At 49.8% G+C, this 17,980-nt stretch overlaps 1 protein-coding gene across 2 annotated transcripts in view; it reads right to left on the reverse strand.

Moving 5' to 3' along the window:
- The window catches only part of actn4 (actinin, alpha 4), a 49,368-nt gene that overhangs the window by 20,916 nt on the left and 10,472 nt on the right, over positions 1-17,980 (reverse strand). The window lies entirely within an intron of this gene.

The raw sequence follows: 17,980 nt of genomic DNA on the forward strand, positions 1-17,980 counted from the left end.
GCAGCCGTTATTGTACAAGCACGGCGCGACAGATCGTGGAGGAACTAGAGACCTTTAATCCATCTCATGAAGACAGTAAATGGAGCCGTATCCATGTGACGACCACATGTGTGGAAGCAGGGCTTCTAATCGAGGCTTCTATGAAAGTGCCGTCTTGCGGTGCCCTAAACCATCACCCAATCATTATCTGTCACGCATGTTAAATAAAGATACTGCGCTATATCACACACACACACACACACACACACACACACACACACACACACACACACACACACACACACACACACACACACACACTGGTCGGCTGAGATTCCATTGGAAATGTGTTTCAAATCATTTTATTATTTGGGAGTGGTCCCGGGCACACAGAGACACACTTTAGTCGGGATGCGGCGCAGGCCTGTAGTCTATTGTAGGCGTCCCCCGTCCCACACGGGCATCAGCCCTACCAGTTAGCTCCCATCACACACTCACAGGGTCCGTTTCATACAGATGGAAGACAGACGACTGGGCTGGCAGACCCCGACCCCCCCGGACAAACTACAGGAACCAGGCTGCTCCCCCGACTGAAGTGCTTACTTCACGTTAAGAAAGTGTCACTCGGCTGAGGCGTCAAACTGTCGCTCATTGCGAACACAACCCTCTAAATGGTTTGCCTTTGCACTTCATGGACAGGGCAGGTGTTGGTGTGTGTGTGTGTGTGTGTGTGCGCCCTGTATGTGTGTGTGTCTGTCTCCATGGGTGGAACAACATTATGACAGGGTGCTGGCCACGGCCCTGCACCCCCACCCTGAACCACGACCGTAGGGCACAAAGGGATCATTGAGCCCCTGGATAATAGCCCCCTTCAGCCCCACTCGCCCTGACCCTCCCCCAGACTGGACACAGTGGGTCCCGGGAGGGAGGAGGGGAGGAGGAGGGAGGGAGGGTGGAGCTCACACAAATAAACACACTCGCAAGGGGAGGGGGGGTGAGATGGATGGATAGACAATGCTTAGCAGCCCCAACACACACACACACACACACACACACACACACACACACACACACACACACACACACACACACACACACACACACAGTGTCCCTGGGAGAGCAGACGCATTTAGCAGCAGGCCTTCTCTGACAGGAAGTGGCGGAGCAGAGACAGGAAATTGAACCAGGCTGTCAGGGGCTGATCCTTGCTCCCCTGAGGAGGAGGAGGAGGAGGAGGAGGAGGAGGAGGAGGAGGAGGAGGAGGAGGAGGAGGACTACGACTACCAACATGTTGGGACGTGGACAGCTCCTTTACAAGGGCTGGGCAATAACTCAGGAGCCGCATTTATTGCCTTGGAGTGGTATTGCATCTTCATTTCATGAAGACATCGACTTATCCTGATACCCAGTTTAGTAGTCTGAATTAATTGCGTCCAGACAACGTGATGACTGAGTTAAATCAACGCTCCAACGTCGCCCAGCCCCATCTGCTTACTCTACTCTTCGTCCCCACATCCTGGAGCGTCTACAGCAGCAGCAGGCGCGGTGAGTTTGAAGTCTGGGTGACCGTGGCTTCAGGGCAGAGGAGGCGACCCCCCCCCCCCCCCTGCATGGGGCTCTGTCTCAGCCCGGGCTTCTGGTTGTTCCACCAGGGACACGACGCTGCTTCCTGCCCCTGGCCGGGTTGTGTCAGTGGGGGAAGATCTAGGCGTGGTGGCCCTTTTTAAACTGGGACAGGCTCCGACAAGCAGCCCTGCCTTGTGCCTGGGTCACACGGTAATGAGTGCCAGCGTCTCTATCCTAGCTCGCTCGCTCTCCCCCTCTCTCTCTCTCTTCATGTACTTTATGTCTCACGTTCACTCAGCTACGTTTCTGTGACCCCAATGTTTTTTAGAACACCCGCATGAATATTGGATGTAGCAACAGGATTCATATCTACTTTACTCGGGCTGCGTCGACCGCAATGAACGACTTGTGCTGGAAGGGTGACACACACACACACACACACACACACACACACACACACACACACACACACACACACACACACACACACACACACACACACACACACACACACACACACACACACACACACACACACACACACACACACACACACGGCATGTTTTACTTATGAGGCGGGGCAACACCATGTTGTATAGAAGAAGGCTCAGCTTCATTGCTATGCACACAATGTGAACTGAGAGTAAGGAAGTCAATTAGGGAAAATACCGTGTTTCAACAAACAGTTCCTCTAATGTAGTTCCTCTATCATTACCGTCAAATACATTAATTCGTCTTTTGAATCCCCTCTGTGTGTTGCAAGTTCCGCCATTTTTCAATGTAGACTTTGTAGTTCTCTTTTCTCTTTTCTTGTTGATCCCCATTAGTACAGATAACGTAAAGGGGTCCCTGAAGGGTCCCGCTGGACACGTCGATCCCCACAGAAACACGCTAGGCCACGGTTCAAAACCAGCGTGCAAACAACAACCTACGTTTCCCTGATGTGTTTGCATGAGAGAACCCAATGCTCCGCACAGATGTTTCAGAAACATTTCACTAACATTTCATGTTTCTATGTTTAGGAATATGGGGATATTTCTAAACACAGAAACATGAAAAGTTTGTTCAGAACTTAAGGAAGCTTTGAGAACAGTGTGATGTTTTGCAATATCAGCCAACGTTATGTATTGCACAACAGAACAGAAAATGGCTTCCTAACCTTTGTGGGTAAAAAAAAACAACAACATCCCCTAAACCGTTAACCAGCCCAGTGGCTCAGGGTTAAAGCTCACCAGGGCAGAGGTGCCTTTCAGCCTGGTCTGAGTGGCCCGGGAGTCCGAGTCGCCCCCCCTCGGAGGTGGGTGGGTGGGTGGGGGGGGGCGGGCCGTTGGCCAGGGCCCGATGGCTCTCCGGCTGGACGGAGAGTTCACACGGCTCCAGACGGGGGACGCTGTGGGCCCGTCTGGAAGCGTTTAGCCTCAGCCTTCGCCTCCTCCCCTCCCTCCCCCATGGCTGATATACAACCTCCTCTTTACAGCCTCACAGCCGCCACCATCGGCCGTTTGATCTCCCCGTCACTCTCAAACTCTCTCCCCCTTTCATTCTCTGTCTCCCCGCCCTCTCTCTCTCTCTCTCTCTCTCCCCCCCCCCCCCCCCTTCGCTCCTTCTCCTGCGCGCACAAAAGCACAACACTTTGACCATCGCAGTCTAAGCGCTAAACGGGTCAAAGCTCACCTTCCCGATGGACACCATGAGCTTACAAACTAGGAACACTCTGTTTTATTTCCTCCCCACGTTTCAAAGGCGAGACGGGACAAAATGTAAAAAGAGAATGCAATACAAATAGGGCTAGATAAACAAATGCAAAATCGCCTACAGGTTGTGACAGGCAATGTTGCGCACTGAATTACGTAAGGCTATGTGCACCTCGTCGAACGACCAAACACGAAGGCCACTCCTCAACCAGGAATGCTAGACAACAATCTCCGCGCGCACACGCACACACACACACACACACACACACACACACACACACACACACTAAAGAAGGCAAGGCGGTTGACTAATGTGTTTAACTCAATCTTTCCGGGAGGAATAAGACACACCTATATTGTACGTGTGTGTGTCTAATACACCATGTTGGGTAAAACTGATGCATCACACATTGCTATACCATCACAGCTTTGCTCGTCTGTCTCTTGCTGTGCCAAACATTTCCTGGAGACACTAGCACATTGTGTGTGCTTCTGATTTTGTAGATCCACCCGTCCCCAAGGTATTCCCAGGCACAGGGTTCAAGCGGTGGAGCAGAAACAGAACTACCAGTGCGACTGGTCTGAACGGGATGTCAACAAATCAAACTAGTTCATCAACCTCGATTAAGCGCAGTCCATTTGATTGACTTCAGGCCTGCGGCCGAGCTCCTTCACAGTCCAATTCCCTGTGTGAACAGTGTCCACCTAAACCCAATGGAAACCAAAACCAGGTGTAAACCCGGGGATTAGGGCTTTGACTTTTGGCCAAAAATCATATTCGAAGTTCGTTTGTTTGTTAATATTAATATTCAAATATATTCGAATATTTATTAATCCTATTTTGACCATTAAATGCCTTCAGTAAGACCTGGATTGGGCTTTTACTGCCTCTTCCATGGTCATAACAATATCATGAATAGACTGCGTGGGGTTCTCCGACGTCTCTCCCTCTTGGCCTGCCCATAACAGGTTCGAATATTAAGGGCTGTCTAATATTCATTCGAATTTTGATGTATTTTTTGATATTCTAATTATATTCGAATAACAAAGTTCGGAGTCAAAGCCCTCCCGGGGATGGGAGGAGGCTATGCTGAACCGGTTTTCACTTTGGTCCAGTCCGATCCCACGGACATTTATAAAGAGTCCGGTTGGCAGGGGTCGGTCAAACCGACCGAAGCGGAGCAGGAGGCCAAACCCGTGCTGGCCCGGCCCCGGGGCCTCTCGCTGAGACCCGGCCCAGTCCGGTCTGGTCGGGTCTGGCTGCCTGACACGGCCCTCCTTATTCCTGGACAAACACACGGCCCAATTAGAGCAGGGCTTGGCGTGTGGCGAGGTAGCTGGTAGCCGTCACCAGCCCCCGCCTGTCACCGGGCGCAGGGCCTGCTCCGACTGCTGTACACACCCCCAGCCCCACAGCGTTCTCCAGCACAACAGGCGCACGCTTCAACGGTTCCTTCCCTCGGAAACCATAGAACATTGTTTTGTAAGCGGGAGCTCAACCGTTCGAACAACATGGGGAGGACAACACTTGGAAAAGATTAGGGAAACATTTTCCGAATGTTCCCTCAAAGTGTCCCACGAGGGATTGATTTGGGATTGATTTTTTATTTTATTTTTTTAGGAAGAAGAAGGAATGAACATGAATTCTGGAACAGATCACTTAGAGAGTGCTGGACTGACGAGGGACTTGAATGGCATTCTCAGATGGCATTCCAGAGCAACACACAAATACCTTTCTTGATTTGAGCCGTTGAACAACCACACACACACACACATACACCAAATAGAAAAATCAGTTTCCCCCATTATAGAACAAGCAGAATTCCACAACTGTCCGAATAGAACTCGTGCACATTCCAAAAGAACATTCCATTTAGGCGAGTTAAGAGAACCAGCGCTATGCTAGGCTAAGGTGAAGACGTGTCTTGTTTGCGAGCCGATCCATTCACAGGGTCCGGCTGTAAGATGACCCGCTACCGTAGACCTCCCTCCCCCCTGTAACATAAACACACACAGTAGCAATGCGATACAGCCCCCCCCCCCCGCATAAACACATACACCTCACAGGATCTCCCACCCACAAGTAGGAGTGCGAGTGCCTGTGTGAATACGAAAAGAGTGCATTGCCACACACAAGTGAAAGAGACAGAGCGAGACACGTAAAGAGAAACAGATAGAAAGAGCGAGAAAGACACAGAAAGACAGAGAGACAGATAGAAAGAGCAAGCAAGACACAGAAAGAGAGAGACAGATCGAAAGAGAGAGACAGATAGAAAGAGCGAGCAAGACACAGAAAGAGAGACCGATAGAAAGAGCGAGCAAGACACAGAAAGAGAGAGATAGAAAGAGTGAGCAAGACAAAGAAAGAGAGACAGAAAGTGTGAGCAAGACACAGAAAGAGAGAGAGAGAGAGATAGAAACAGCGAGCAAGACAAAGAAAGAGAGAGACAGAAAGAGCGAGCAAGACGAAGAGAGGTCAATGGATGGAAGGTGAAACAGACGGAGAGCACGACGCGCATTCTGAGCTGTTCGTTGCGTGATTGGCTGAGCAGATGTTGGGCAGCGGCAGCAGAGGCAGCAGGAGTACCGTGTGCCTCGGCGTGCCGCCGTATGCCCGACCAACACGCGCTCGCCATGACCCCCAGAGCGGGGGCCCCACGGGGTGGGGCCGAGGAAGGGTCTGGATCAGGTCCCCAGAGGACCGACCGGGCTCAGGACCAACGGGTGAACACACCAGAGAACCACACACACCAGAGAACCACACACACCAGAGAACCACACACACCGAGGGGGAGAGGTGGAGGGCGAGAGAGAGCAAGGATGGGTGTGAGATAGAGAGAGAAATTGAACAAGAGGGTGAGAGATAGCGAGAGGAGGCGAGAGATCACGGAGGGAGGAGAGAGCGAGAGGCGTCTCAGACGAGAGGGAGGGAAAATAGAACGAGGCCAAAAGCTAGCAATGGGAGGCGAGAGAGTGAGGGGATGAGAGAGAGACCGAGATGGTGTGAGAGAGAGAGCGAGAGAGAGAGAGAGAGCGAGAGCGAGAGCGAGAGCGAGAGCGAGAGAGAGCGAGAGGGGTTGAGAGAGAGACCGAGATGGTGTGAGACCGAGACGATGTGAGACCGAGACGATGTGAGACCGAGACCGAGACGGAGAGCACGGGATGGGCTGGAAAAGAGAGAAAGGAACAGAAACAAAAGACTGGAGAGAGGAGAAGAAAGAGGGTCGCTGGGTTCTTTGGGTGATCATCACCACCCACCCCCACACACTGATTTACACACAGACCGGCCCTCCCTCCTGATTCAAGTGCTGACAGGTAGTCGGTTAAGTACAACTATTGTAGTGACGGTCTACACCCACCCAACCCCACCCCCCCCCCACACGCAGTGCGTAGTTCTTGGCTAGCCGGAGGGCTTGAGCCCTGCCATTATGGGAGTCAACAGATGAACACTGGCGGTCTGCTGGGCCTGGCTGGGGAACACCTACCCTCTCTGAGCTCCGGAAAACAACAGCACAGAAGGGAGGGAGGGAGGGAGGGAGGGAGGGGTGGATGGGAGAGAGGGAGGAACGGACAGAAAGAGAGGGAGGGATGGAGAGGGAGGGAGGGATGGAGAGAGGGATGGAGTAGATTAAACGGAGGGAGGAGAGTAATCAGTGGAGGATGATGAAGGGAGGATTTAAAAAGGGATTGAAAGAGGGGAGGGGAGGTTGAAGTGGAAGCCGATACCCGTGGAAGGCGGACACGTTTAGCATCTGTGACCTGCGCACGGCGAGTGGAACACACCGGGGGCGTGCGCTCAGCCAATGTGAGCAAACTTCCTGTTGACGCCACGGCATCGCCATGGCGACCAAAGCCATGCAGCACAGCTTGGAGACGTCTTGGAAAGATTTGTCGGTCGATGATGGAAGACGACGAGAGCAGAGAGGGAGAATCCGTTTGCACATCCTTCGATGCACCAACTCGGGGGGTGGGATATTTTGGAGTGATGACAGAGCAGACAATGAGGAGGAGGAGAAAGGGAGGAAGAGGGTCAAGAGCCCATGCCATTTTATTTAAGACTCTTCCTGTCTTTGTTACTGTATGTGCGTGCGTGTGTATGTATGTGGCGAGGAGGGGGGGGGTCTGTGTGTCTGCAGTTGTGCGTGTGAGCTCGTGTACGACCCCTTCCCCCCATCAGTCCTTTTATGGCCTGCCAGGTCGTCCTTGCAGAAATATTTTTACAGACACGTGGCGTGTTGTAAAGCCGTTCCTGAACTTCCTTTGAAGTGGCGAGCGCTCAAACGGTGATGGGGGGTTCCTCAGAATGCGTACAAGACGGCTCCTAGCCCTGGTGGGGTCAAAGGTCACCAACCTTGGAGACCGTTAAATCAATTTCGTTTTCCTGAGTAATAACTACGTTGACGAAACCTAGAGTTGTGTACTTTACTTAAAAACACCAAAATGTCTAGGGTTCAAAGTTCATACAAAGTATAAACTATAGAGCATTAACTTCCCTGGATAGAAAGTTGACCCTTGCTCAAAAGCACTTAAGCAGGAAAACTGTGGCAGCGCTTGACTGATTCTAAATGAAGAAACCAAACTTGTGTACGATTGGCGATTAGTGCATGGCTACACCAGACAGCCCCCACATCTAGACCTGATTCATTGTGGGTTCAGCTAGGGACGGGTAGGGGGTGGACTGGACCGGGACCCAGGAAGTGAGCGAGCACACTTTGATCTCCCCAAGGGAAGCGGGGGGGGGGGGGGGGGGGGGGGTTAATGTGTCGGGTGACAGGTCAGTGCAGGAGGATGTAACAGGGTTGAGGGGGAGTGAGGGGGAGAGCAGGTAATGGGGATGGGGGAGGAGATGGGGGAGTTAATGAGAGACTATGGTCCTGGGAAGGACGGAACAAGGAGAACGGGGAGGAGGAGGAAGAAAGGAAGGAGGAGTCTTTGATCCGGACCCCCGAAAACAGAAGCTCCTCAGAGAGAGAGAGAGAGAGAGAGAGAGAGAGAGAGAGACTGACAGGAGAGAGAGACTGATAGGAGAGAGAGACTGACAGGAGAGAGAGACTGACAGGAGAGAGAGAGAAGACAGACGGAGAGAGGGAGAAACACATACACACACAAACAGATTTAGGAAACGGTATACGAGAGAAAGGGCAAGCGACAGAGAGAGATAAATGGAACGATAAGGTGGGTAGGATGGAGTGAGGAGCAGAGTGGGGTAGGAAATGGAAAAGGCCCTGGGAGAGGGATAAAGTGAGGAGATCTAGGTCAAGCAGCACATGTTCACCTCTCTGTCTGCTGGTTTAAAACCTGCGTTGAGCGCCAAATGGGTGGGGTGTTCTGGGAGAGCACTATCCATCAGGTGGCAGTAAGACGTTCAGACAAGCAACGCTCATCTCTGGGTTTCTGCCCGACACTCAAATACATATCAAACGCTCGGGAAATTCCTTTCTCAAGGGTTCGGGACCATCCTTAAGAATGTCTTCTAATGTAAGAAACCTTTTTGAATTCACAAGGGGGATTTTCCCTCGGCTCGCTGTGAATGATAAAGGTTTCCATATCCTCCTCCTATAGGCTCCTACGAGCCTTCATCTCCTTCTCCTGCTGCTGCTCCTGGTGCCAAAGGAGGTCTACAGGAACAGGAACAGCCCCACATGACACCGTTAAAGGAGAGGCTTTTACTGCCACTTAAAGGGGAAGTAGCCTGTGGCAGTGTGGCCGGTATGGATGGATCAAAGCAGGGCAGGAGGGGCTAGGGTTATAGCCCAAACGGTTCATAGCCTTCGTACTAGAGGGTCAGCAGAGTCCGTCTTTGGTCTTCCATTTCGTTTTTTGTGGATTTCCTCTCGGTGCTTGTCCGTGTCTGTTATTTCCCTTTGTATTTCAAATAATCAACATTCCTCTCTCAGCCAATCGGCACCCAGCATCTTTGACTTCCTTCCCCTTAAGAGTTCTCTAGACAGGAAGCCGGAGAACGAGGAGGCTGTTTTCCCTGTTGGCCTGTCCGGTCTCCTAAACCAAAGACCCCCCCCCCCCTCCCCCTCTCCTCCTTAACCACCAGACAAAAACCGCCTACTCCTGAATTCCTATGTACTGCTGAAGAACATAACTGGGACGCAGGACATTTCTAGAAGGCTTGGGCAGTGATCAGGTTCCTCTCTCTGGCCTGACAGTTGGTGACTCATAATAAAGAGAGAACTTGATAAGGCTTGAGGTGAGGCAAGCGTCAATAAAAGGCCTCGACAAATGACTGAAAACTCATGATTCACTAGGTCATCCACCTACGTTCTCACCGCCCAGATGTCGGGACCGTTGGTGAGTTGGAACTTGTTCAAGGTCGTTCAGCACATGTCTAGCTGTGGAATATTTCGGAACAGATTTCAATAGTGACTTCTCAATGAACAGCCATGAAATTAAACCATACCGGTCAGGAAATACTGAAGATGGGACAGAAATATTGATTCCAGATTCATTTGGATCTCATCTCATAAAAATCGGAGTACAAGTACGCGACATGTACCAGAGTTTATATCGCCACTCCTCAGCTAAACATACATGGTGTTGCAATGGCTTTACAACCTCGTTCTGTGCAACTGCTTCCTCCGTGACTCAACCGAGGTGTGATCTTGACACCAGTGTCAACATTTAAACCGACGCGCTTCAATCAGCGTAGGCGCCACGGTTGACCCAGGTACAATGTACCTCACAGAGTACGTTTGGAGAATCAATAAAACATCGGATAACTAATTATCTTTCCCTTTTCCATTGCAAACATACACTCACAGCCCCAACAACGAAATCCATTTTCTTGACTTCCGTCTCTTGAGCCGCTGTCCCCATGGCGGCCCGATTGTTTTCGGAGGGCCGGCCCAGTCTAAACACCGCTGCCTTCTACAGGAAGACAGATAGGGAATCCATGGATTAAGTAACCGATCCATCCACCACGGCCCACTTCCAGACATGCAACAAACATGCAACGAACACGCCTGTCAGTCCTAGACTCTCAGGGGTGCATTTTTGGAGGATGGGTGGGGGAGCAAACTGCGAAGGCCGCTGTGCACCGCAGATGCTAGCGCTGCACGGTTAGCTTGCAGCCGTAATGTAAGCCGACCACAGAGACACGGGGTGACCGCAGAGAGGTCAGTCATGTGTCATTTAACTACCAACCATGGAACGTATGTTTATCTTGATTTGTGTATTCAACGGCAGTCGAACAGTGAGTCGAGTCCATAACCTACCGAGGCTGCCGACAGCATATTTTGTGGAGAATACCGATGGACAAAAATGTATACTATAGACGATAACATCCATATTTCAGGCCAATTTCTTTAAATGTCTACTAGACACACACACACAGACGCACGCAGTGCGTTTCTTTTTTGTTGGTCCAGATAAGATCCCATTCAGGCGCCTCGTCGGATCAGGGTAATGCCAGGAGACCAAACCAGGGTCATGGATAAGGCCTGGAAATTGCCATTCAAGCCGGCACAATGGAACGAGGCCTTGGCCATAGGAGACTTGTTCAGACAACATGGGGAGCCGTACAGATAAGCAGTGATTCATGGGCACATGGATATTGTGTTCTTCAGAAGGCAAACAGAACCTATATAAATCTGCCCTTGGATAGGGAGAATTGTTTAGCATTAACAAATAAAAAGTTAGCCTCGTTCATGAGACTTGTTTGTAAAAGGCGCGTTTACAGAGGAAAGAGAGAATGAGTGATATTTGCAATTACAGAGTTTGTAATAACTGCAGCAGTATTAACTCAAACTCTGACGGAAGATAAGGAGATTGAGGACTCAAAAGTTGAATTGTGTGGACGTTATTATTTATTTATAAAGTCCTTTGTCACAAGAACGTTCAAACATGCAGGACTTTCAGGGCGGAATGTGTACGATCGCGCACCAAGTGACCCCTGAAAAGAATCCGGAGTCTGAAAAGAACAAGAGTCAAGAGGAATCATAGAGTTGAAGACAGGAAACAGTCGCTCACAATCTCTGAATGAAGACCCTTTTAATTAACTCCTCTAGAATTTCAGGCAGTGGGGCAGAACCAAACTTTAGTAACCGAATCCTTGCTCTCTTTCCCCTCCCCCCCCCCCCCCCCCCCTCTCCAAGCCTCGTTCTGCTTATGACTCGTGTTGATATGATTCAGCAGACCTCATACAGCTACTGTTCTCACTTGCCGTAATCCTAGATTATGTAAAAACAAAAAAGGCAAAATGTACCATTAGGATGTGACCTTGAGAGACTGCAACAGTGCACATGGGCGCAGTTCGTTCTCCAGCCCTCGGGGGGTGCAGCCAGTGGAAACCTCAAAGCTTCGCTATCACAAGTCAACAGAAACACACACACGGAGCACACAGGGCCCGCTGGTGAGTTAAACAAACATCTCTTTGACCCACTTCGCTGGTGCCCTTCAGGGAAAGGCAACTCCTAACGGAAAAGGTTTCCAGTCACTCACTGACTCACGGTGACCAGGACTTCTGTTGAGATTAGAAACACAACACAAACACGTACAGACCTCACGATTACACACATCCGTGAGTACCTCAACTGTGGTTTATTGCGACATTAACCAGTGCTGTTTAGGGGAAGAGATACGTGCCATTAGGGTCAAAGTTACAGTACTGTGCTCATCAAATATATATAACCCAGGGTCATTCGGAACAATCCAATTCTTGGAACATCGAGTGAGCGAGTGAATGTTTCCACTGCCAGTAACACCGCCATCAGTACTTCCCTCCATGTTTGGCAGCAATACACTCTAAAGGCTGAACAGCACTAGCAGAATCTCAACACAACAAGACTTTGTTATAATGCATGGTGATTCATTTGAGAAGGCCACAGGGCAACATAAGGCGTCAGACCAGGGCTTTGGGATGACCCACCAAGCAAGAATTCTGCAGCGCCACGCACACAGGTGTTTGGTATTTGTTGTTTTATTGATAAGGGATTTGAGAACTGCTGACGCAGTCCACAGATATGATAGCTAGGTCATTTGACATTCCGGTCTCTGTGCTCACAGACCAGGAGGCTGCTCAAAGGTAGAGGCGTGAGAGAGAAGGGGGTGAGTAACAAAAAAAAAAAAGCGTTTCATCTCTGCGACCGAGCAGTGACTGAGCCCTGGAGCCAGGTGTTGAAGGAGAATAAATCTGATGATGACAAAGACGCCCACGGATATCCATCTGTGTGTTCCCCAGCAGCGCCGGGCCCCTACTACAGGAACCCGAGCCCACGGTCCTAGGGCCCTGACTCATGCGCTCGGGGCCGTAGTGATGGGCTAGGTCGGACACGCGCATGACTGACATCGTAGCAGTGCACACCAGCGAGCCTCGGTGTAGCGAGTCTGCGTGTGAACTCGTTGGAAATAATGTGTGTATTTGTGTGCCTCTGATGCACCCATGGACTGGTCTACTTCCTGTTTTTTTAACCCCTGGACCAGGTTACGGCTGCATGCTCAGGCTATACACTGGGAACCACATCTCGTTAATATAAAATCTGCAGCCTCATTTCCTCTTTAGGGACTTACAGGGGAAGTTGTTGAGCAGGCGATGGAGAAGTGAAGACTCCTACATCGGGGGATACAGAAATGGAACAGAAACGAGAGTTCACACAAACACACACCGATATATCAATGGTGTTATGCTCGCTTTAACATGCATGACACTTGGACGAAGAACCACTGAACAGAAGAAGAAACATGCTAGCTCTACAGCCTTCTGGATGGAGGTGAACAAGGGTTCCACTCTGAGACGATGGTACTGCTCAGAGCCAGTTTGTCAGAGGTCCACACACACACACACACACACACACACACACACACACACACACACACACACACACACACACACACACACACACACACACACACACACACACACACACACACACACACACACACACACACACACACACACACACACACGCCTATCTTGCAGCAAACGTTGCTACAGTTATATTAGCTAAATGGAAATCAGTATGGACATCTTGTAAAAACTAACTTAGCATTAAACGTAAACTTCACCCCCTACACACACACAGCTGTATCGCCAGAGTCACAGCGGGCCTACAGTCCATATGACGCCTCTGTGCTGAAATTCCTCAGAGAGGGGGTTGGAAGGAGGCAAGGAAACCAGGAAGGCAAGGGAACCAGGACAGGAAACCAGAACAATGAGAGTGAAGGATTAAAAGAAGTAAGGCAGAGAGTGCGAGTGTCAGTGTGTGAGTGATTGTTTGCGTGTGTCATATCTGAGCAGACATTTCAGAATGCATGTTGTCATACTTAACATTCCCATCATACTCGTCACCTGTCACCAGTCATGTAACAAGGGAAAGGAGCACGACCACAAAAAGAAAAATTGAAAGAGCAGGGTTCAAATGTACAGTATGTCAAATTGGACATCAAAACAACCCAAAACAACTTTTTCCAAGTATTTCAGGAAAAATATTTTAAACAATAAAACAATCTGAAACTAGAGATGCAGAGGAAGAAAGAAAGAGAAAAGAGAGAAAGGGGGAGAAAGAGGGAGAGAGAATGTCAGCAACAATGTGGCTAAACGGGTGTTGCAGGCCGGCCCAGTAGCCCGGCAGCAGACAGCATTGTCACGGTAACAAGCTCTTCCTGTCCCTCCCCTGCCTGCCTGCCGTGCTCACTTTTACCTTATAAGGCAACACACTTAACTGCCATTCACCGCGACAACTGTGACGAAATAGGCCAACAAGGAGCAATGTCTGAAACCATATCAATCATTAAAAAGGAACGCACAGTCACACCCGCATACATTCACACACACACACACACCCACGTGTGCACAATTACACAAATGCTCAAGGCACCTGAACATGCCTAGTGAACAAAGGTAAAACCACCTACGACACACACACACACCTGACTGATCGCATGAGGACCACGCCCGTGAACAAGAGAGACACTAGAAAACCCATCAGGTGGACTCATTTGTAAAATAACCTAGCTGTTTCAAGTGTGTGAACGTGCGTGTTCTGGAGAGCAGGAATGTGAAACGTCATTTCCCTCATAGTTTCACTGCTCCTTTTGCTTCCTATGGGGCAGCATAAACAGCAGAGAGAGAGAGGGGTGAGCGAGGGCGAGAGAGAGGATAGGGTCTGCAGTGGCCTCAATTTCCTGCTTCTGGATGGAGGCTAAAGACAGGCAAACCCTGATTGGTGTGTGAGTGAGATGCCCTCCTAGGCCTTTGGAGCGTTGAGTGTGTATGAGTAAAGGAGACAAGGAAAGACGATGAGGAAAGGAAAGAAGTAGAGAGAGGTAGTCAATTACCTGGAGCTCCTTTTACTTTACGTTGTGTGCTTGTTTCACACACACACACACACACACACACACACACACACACACACACACACACACACACACACACACACACACACACACACACACACACACACACACACACACACACACACACACACACACACACACACACACACACTTATAGCTTAATTACTGGACCATGTCTGACACACCGATTTTAATAAGGCAAATCCACACACAAATAAGTTACTATGATAGAACAGCTGAGGTTTGCCATTTAATGAGGAATATATTAACCACACTATATTAGTGAGTGAGTGAGTCAGTGTAAGACCACTATGCATCCATAAACACACACACCCTAGGGCTTGGCCCATATGGTAGCCTATATCATCCACATAGACACTCAGGAGGAGCACTGAGTCCAAATTCCTTTTGTTACCCGACAAGCTAACAGCCAACGTAAGTAACAGCATTAAAAGACACACACAGACACAGACACAGACACACAGCCTCTCTTTGGTTGGAGCGGTTCAGTCAATGTGACTGGGCCCCGTTAGTGCTACATGGCCGGTTCACCACTGAGCACTGTAGTAGGATGGTAGGTAGGGCTCAAACACGCAGAAAAGAGCCATGAAAGGGATTGCTGGTCTCATCTGAGGGGAGTTTGAATGTTTGTGCCAATAGGTCCATTGGAACAGTTGCTTATATGAAGGCACATTCACTAAAGGGAGAGTGTGCAGGGCAATATGCTTACCTATATTATAAATGCAATAAAATTGATAAGAGATATCGTTTTAGATTATGTAGATGATTGATTAATAATACAATAATACAAATATTAAGACTAGATATAGTTGAAATGTTTATGTAAAACATGAAGGTTGTCTTTTGGCTGAGGTCATAGTATGTTGGAGCAAAGCGGTCTGCATTTCTGATCCGGTCTGATTTGTTTCAGCCAAGGGAATTGAACCACACGCTTTACCTGCCGAGTCAATAAGTACTGGAAGATACGAAGATTCCTTTGTAATTTCCTGCTAGGAATCTTCTCCTCCCCCTGATAAGTTAAGGGTTAAAGACCGAGTTAAAGGGTGATTTAAAGGGTTATTTAAAAAGGGTTTAAGAGTCCGTAAGAACCAAGATTTACACTGGTTCATGCAAAGAAGGAGCTTAAATGGACTGAGGGGAAGTGAGCATGCACGGACGATCGGTGCTATAGTGTTGATAAAGAAATTAAGAGACGGGTCACAGAGCTCCGCAGGAAACAACAGCTTCACACAGAGGGAAGCATGCTTGCAAATAACATCAGCTATAGGTGTGACACACACACACACACACACACACACACACACACACACACACACACACACACACACACACACACACACACACACACACACACACACACACACACACACACACACACACACACACACACACACACACACACACACACACACACACCCCCCCCCCCCCCCCCCCAGAGCTTGCATTAACCCATAAATGCACAATTTCCCTAGTGGTCCTCGTGCATTGGTTGTAGAGCAAGCAGGATGTTCAGCAGTCGGGCCACAGAGGGAGGGAGGATCAGGAGGGAGGATCAGGAGGGAGGGGGAGTTCGGGGAAATCCCTAGAGGGAGCGAGTTGATTGGATCAGGCAGGATCGGAGCCATTAACAGATCCATCCCTCGGACTCATTCAGCACCGTGGGAAAATATCCCTCTTCCTCATCGTCGTCATCATCCTCTTCAGCTGGTGGTGGTGGTGGTGGTGGGCTTTCCCTGACAAAGGCCGACGCCATCTTTTACACTACATTTATGAAGGTGAATCACTCGGTATAGTGCTTTTCAGTTTTCACCTTACATTAGGCCGCCGGTTTAGACTGTCATGGTTCTATTTCAATGTTCATTATGTACTTTTTGCTTTTGGCAATGCAGCCCAAATGCTCGTTTCCCATGCCAATTGTATAGCAGCATTGGAAACCCGCTGTGTTCCGTCTGCCAAGTATGTCCAGGAGTAAAACCCAGCCGCCGTCGCCGCCGCGGCAGCAGCAAGGCAGCAGGGCTGGGTTTGATTGGGGGTTTCACGTGTCACACAGCACCGGGACAAACCCAGCGGCCTACACTAGGCGCCTTTGTGCACAGCCCCTGACGACAACTTTTTACAAGTGGTTGCTAGGCTGACGGGGCAGGCATCGGCTGGTCGGACACGAGACCTTGGGGTTCGCCCCCTCCTCCCAGAGAGGGAGGGACGCTGGTCAGCATTAGCCGCTATGGGGGAGACAGGAGCTACGCGACTACCTCAGCCTTCTGCCTGTGGGGAAGAGCCAAACAGTAACACAGAAAGCCGACATGCTGCCTCAATAAGATGGCTAAATGCTCTGGAGTATCGGATTAAAAGGGAGTGCCTGTTTTACCACAGGATGTGACGTTGGTTAGCCATGACAAGCCATTAAAAATGGACGAATTTACGACATCACCCATGGGCGTGTCCATCCAGATGTATGATGGATGAATCAGCAGCATGCTAGTATTCCCAGTGGACCCTACCCACTGGTATGCCGATTCATCCTACGCATCATTCCAAAACATAGGAGGCTGGTCTGACTTGATTCCACCCAGGTCATGTGGACCTCATCGTTACGTTTTTTCCACTGTGCGTGACCCTGGCTAACATTGGACCCAAACGGTTTAACGCTTCACTAGTCACTCGATATATGCACGAGTCAAACCTTGACCCAAGATATGTTTCACATGGTTAACCACAACAACAAAAAATACGGATTTCCTTCCACTTCAATGAGACAGAAAAGAGAAGCACATCCCTCTCTCTCCCTCCCCCTTGGGTTCTGTCACTTCCCGATGAAAGGAGGCGGCAAACATCATGTCTCGCACCCTGCTGTGTTTCCCCGCCTTGTGGAGAGGCCTCGTCTCAGTGGAAGATAAAATAACTTTACTTGAAGCTCGGAGGAAGGCTCGGCTCAACCCACCAGCAGCACTGCAGTGTCTAATGGGGCTGAACTCTGGGAGCACACGTGGAACATGCCTCTCATCGGGACGGATTGCCCGGTAGCTAATGGCGGGGTTGGAGGCCGGGCCTTCGTGTTCAGATCCTATTTCTTGTTAACATACCACTGGGAAGAAGCAACGAACTGTCACTTCCTCTGCGCTACAGCTCAGTCTCGTCCACCATCGCACCAGATGGGGGTCTTAATTGCCCGTCGCTTTACAATGTGCCTGACGCGATGTGATGCAGAGAATCTCACCATCTCTGGACCAGCCTCCTACTGCGTCTCCTCGTGTTTCCACCGAGGTGTCATATACGAGACGCTTCGCCCCGGATCCTATTACCACATGAGGTTTCAAGTATTTTCCAAATTGGAAAACAAATTCTTCCCTTCTATCCGTCGGTCCATTCCTGTCGATTTTTCCATCTAACCTCAAACATCCCTGTCCTCTCTGGAC

The sequence above is a fragment of the Gadus chalcogrammus genome, chromosome 16 (genome assembly GCF_026213295.1).
Source record: "Gadus chalcogrammus isolate NIFS_2021 chromosome 16, NIFS_Gcha_1.0, whole genome shotgun sequence".
NCBI lineage: Eukaryota > Metazoa > Chordata > Actinopteri > Gadiformes > Gadidae > Gadus > Gadus chalcogrammus.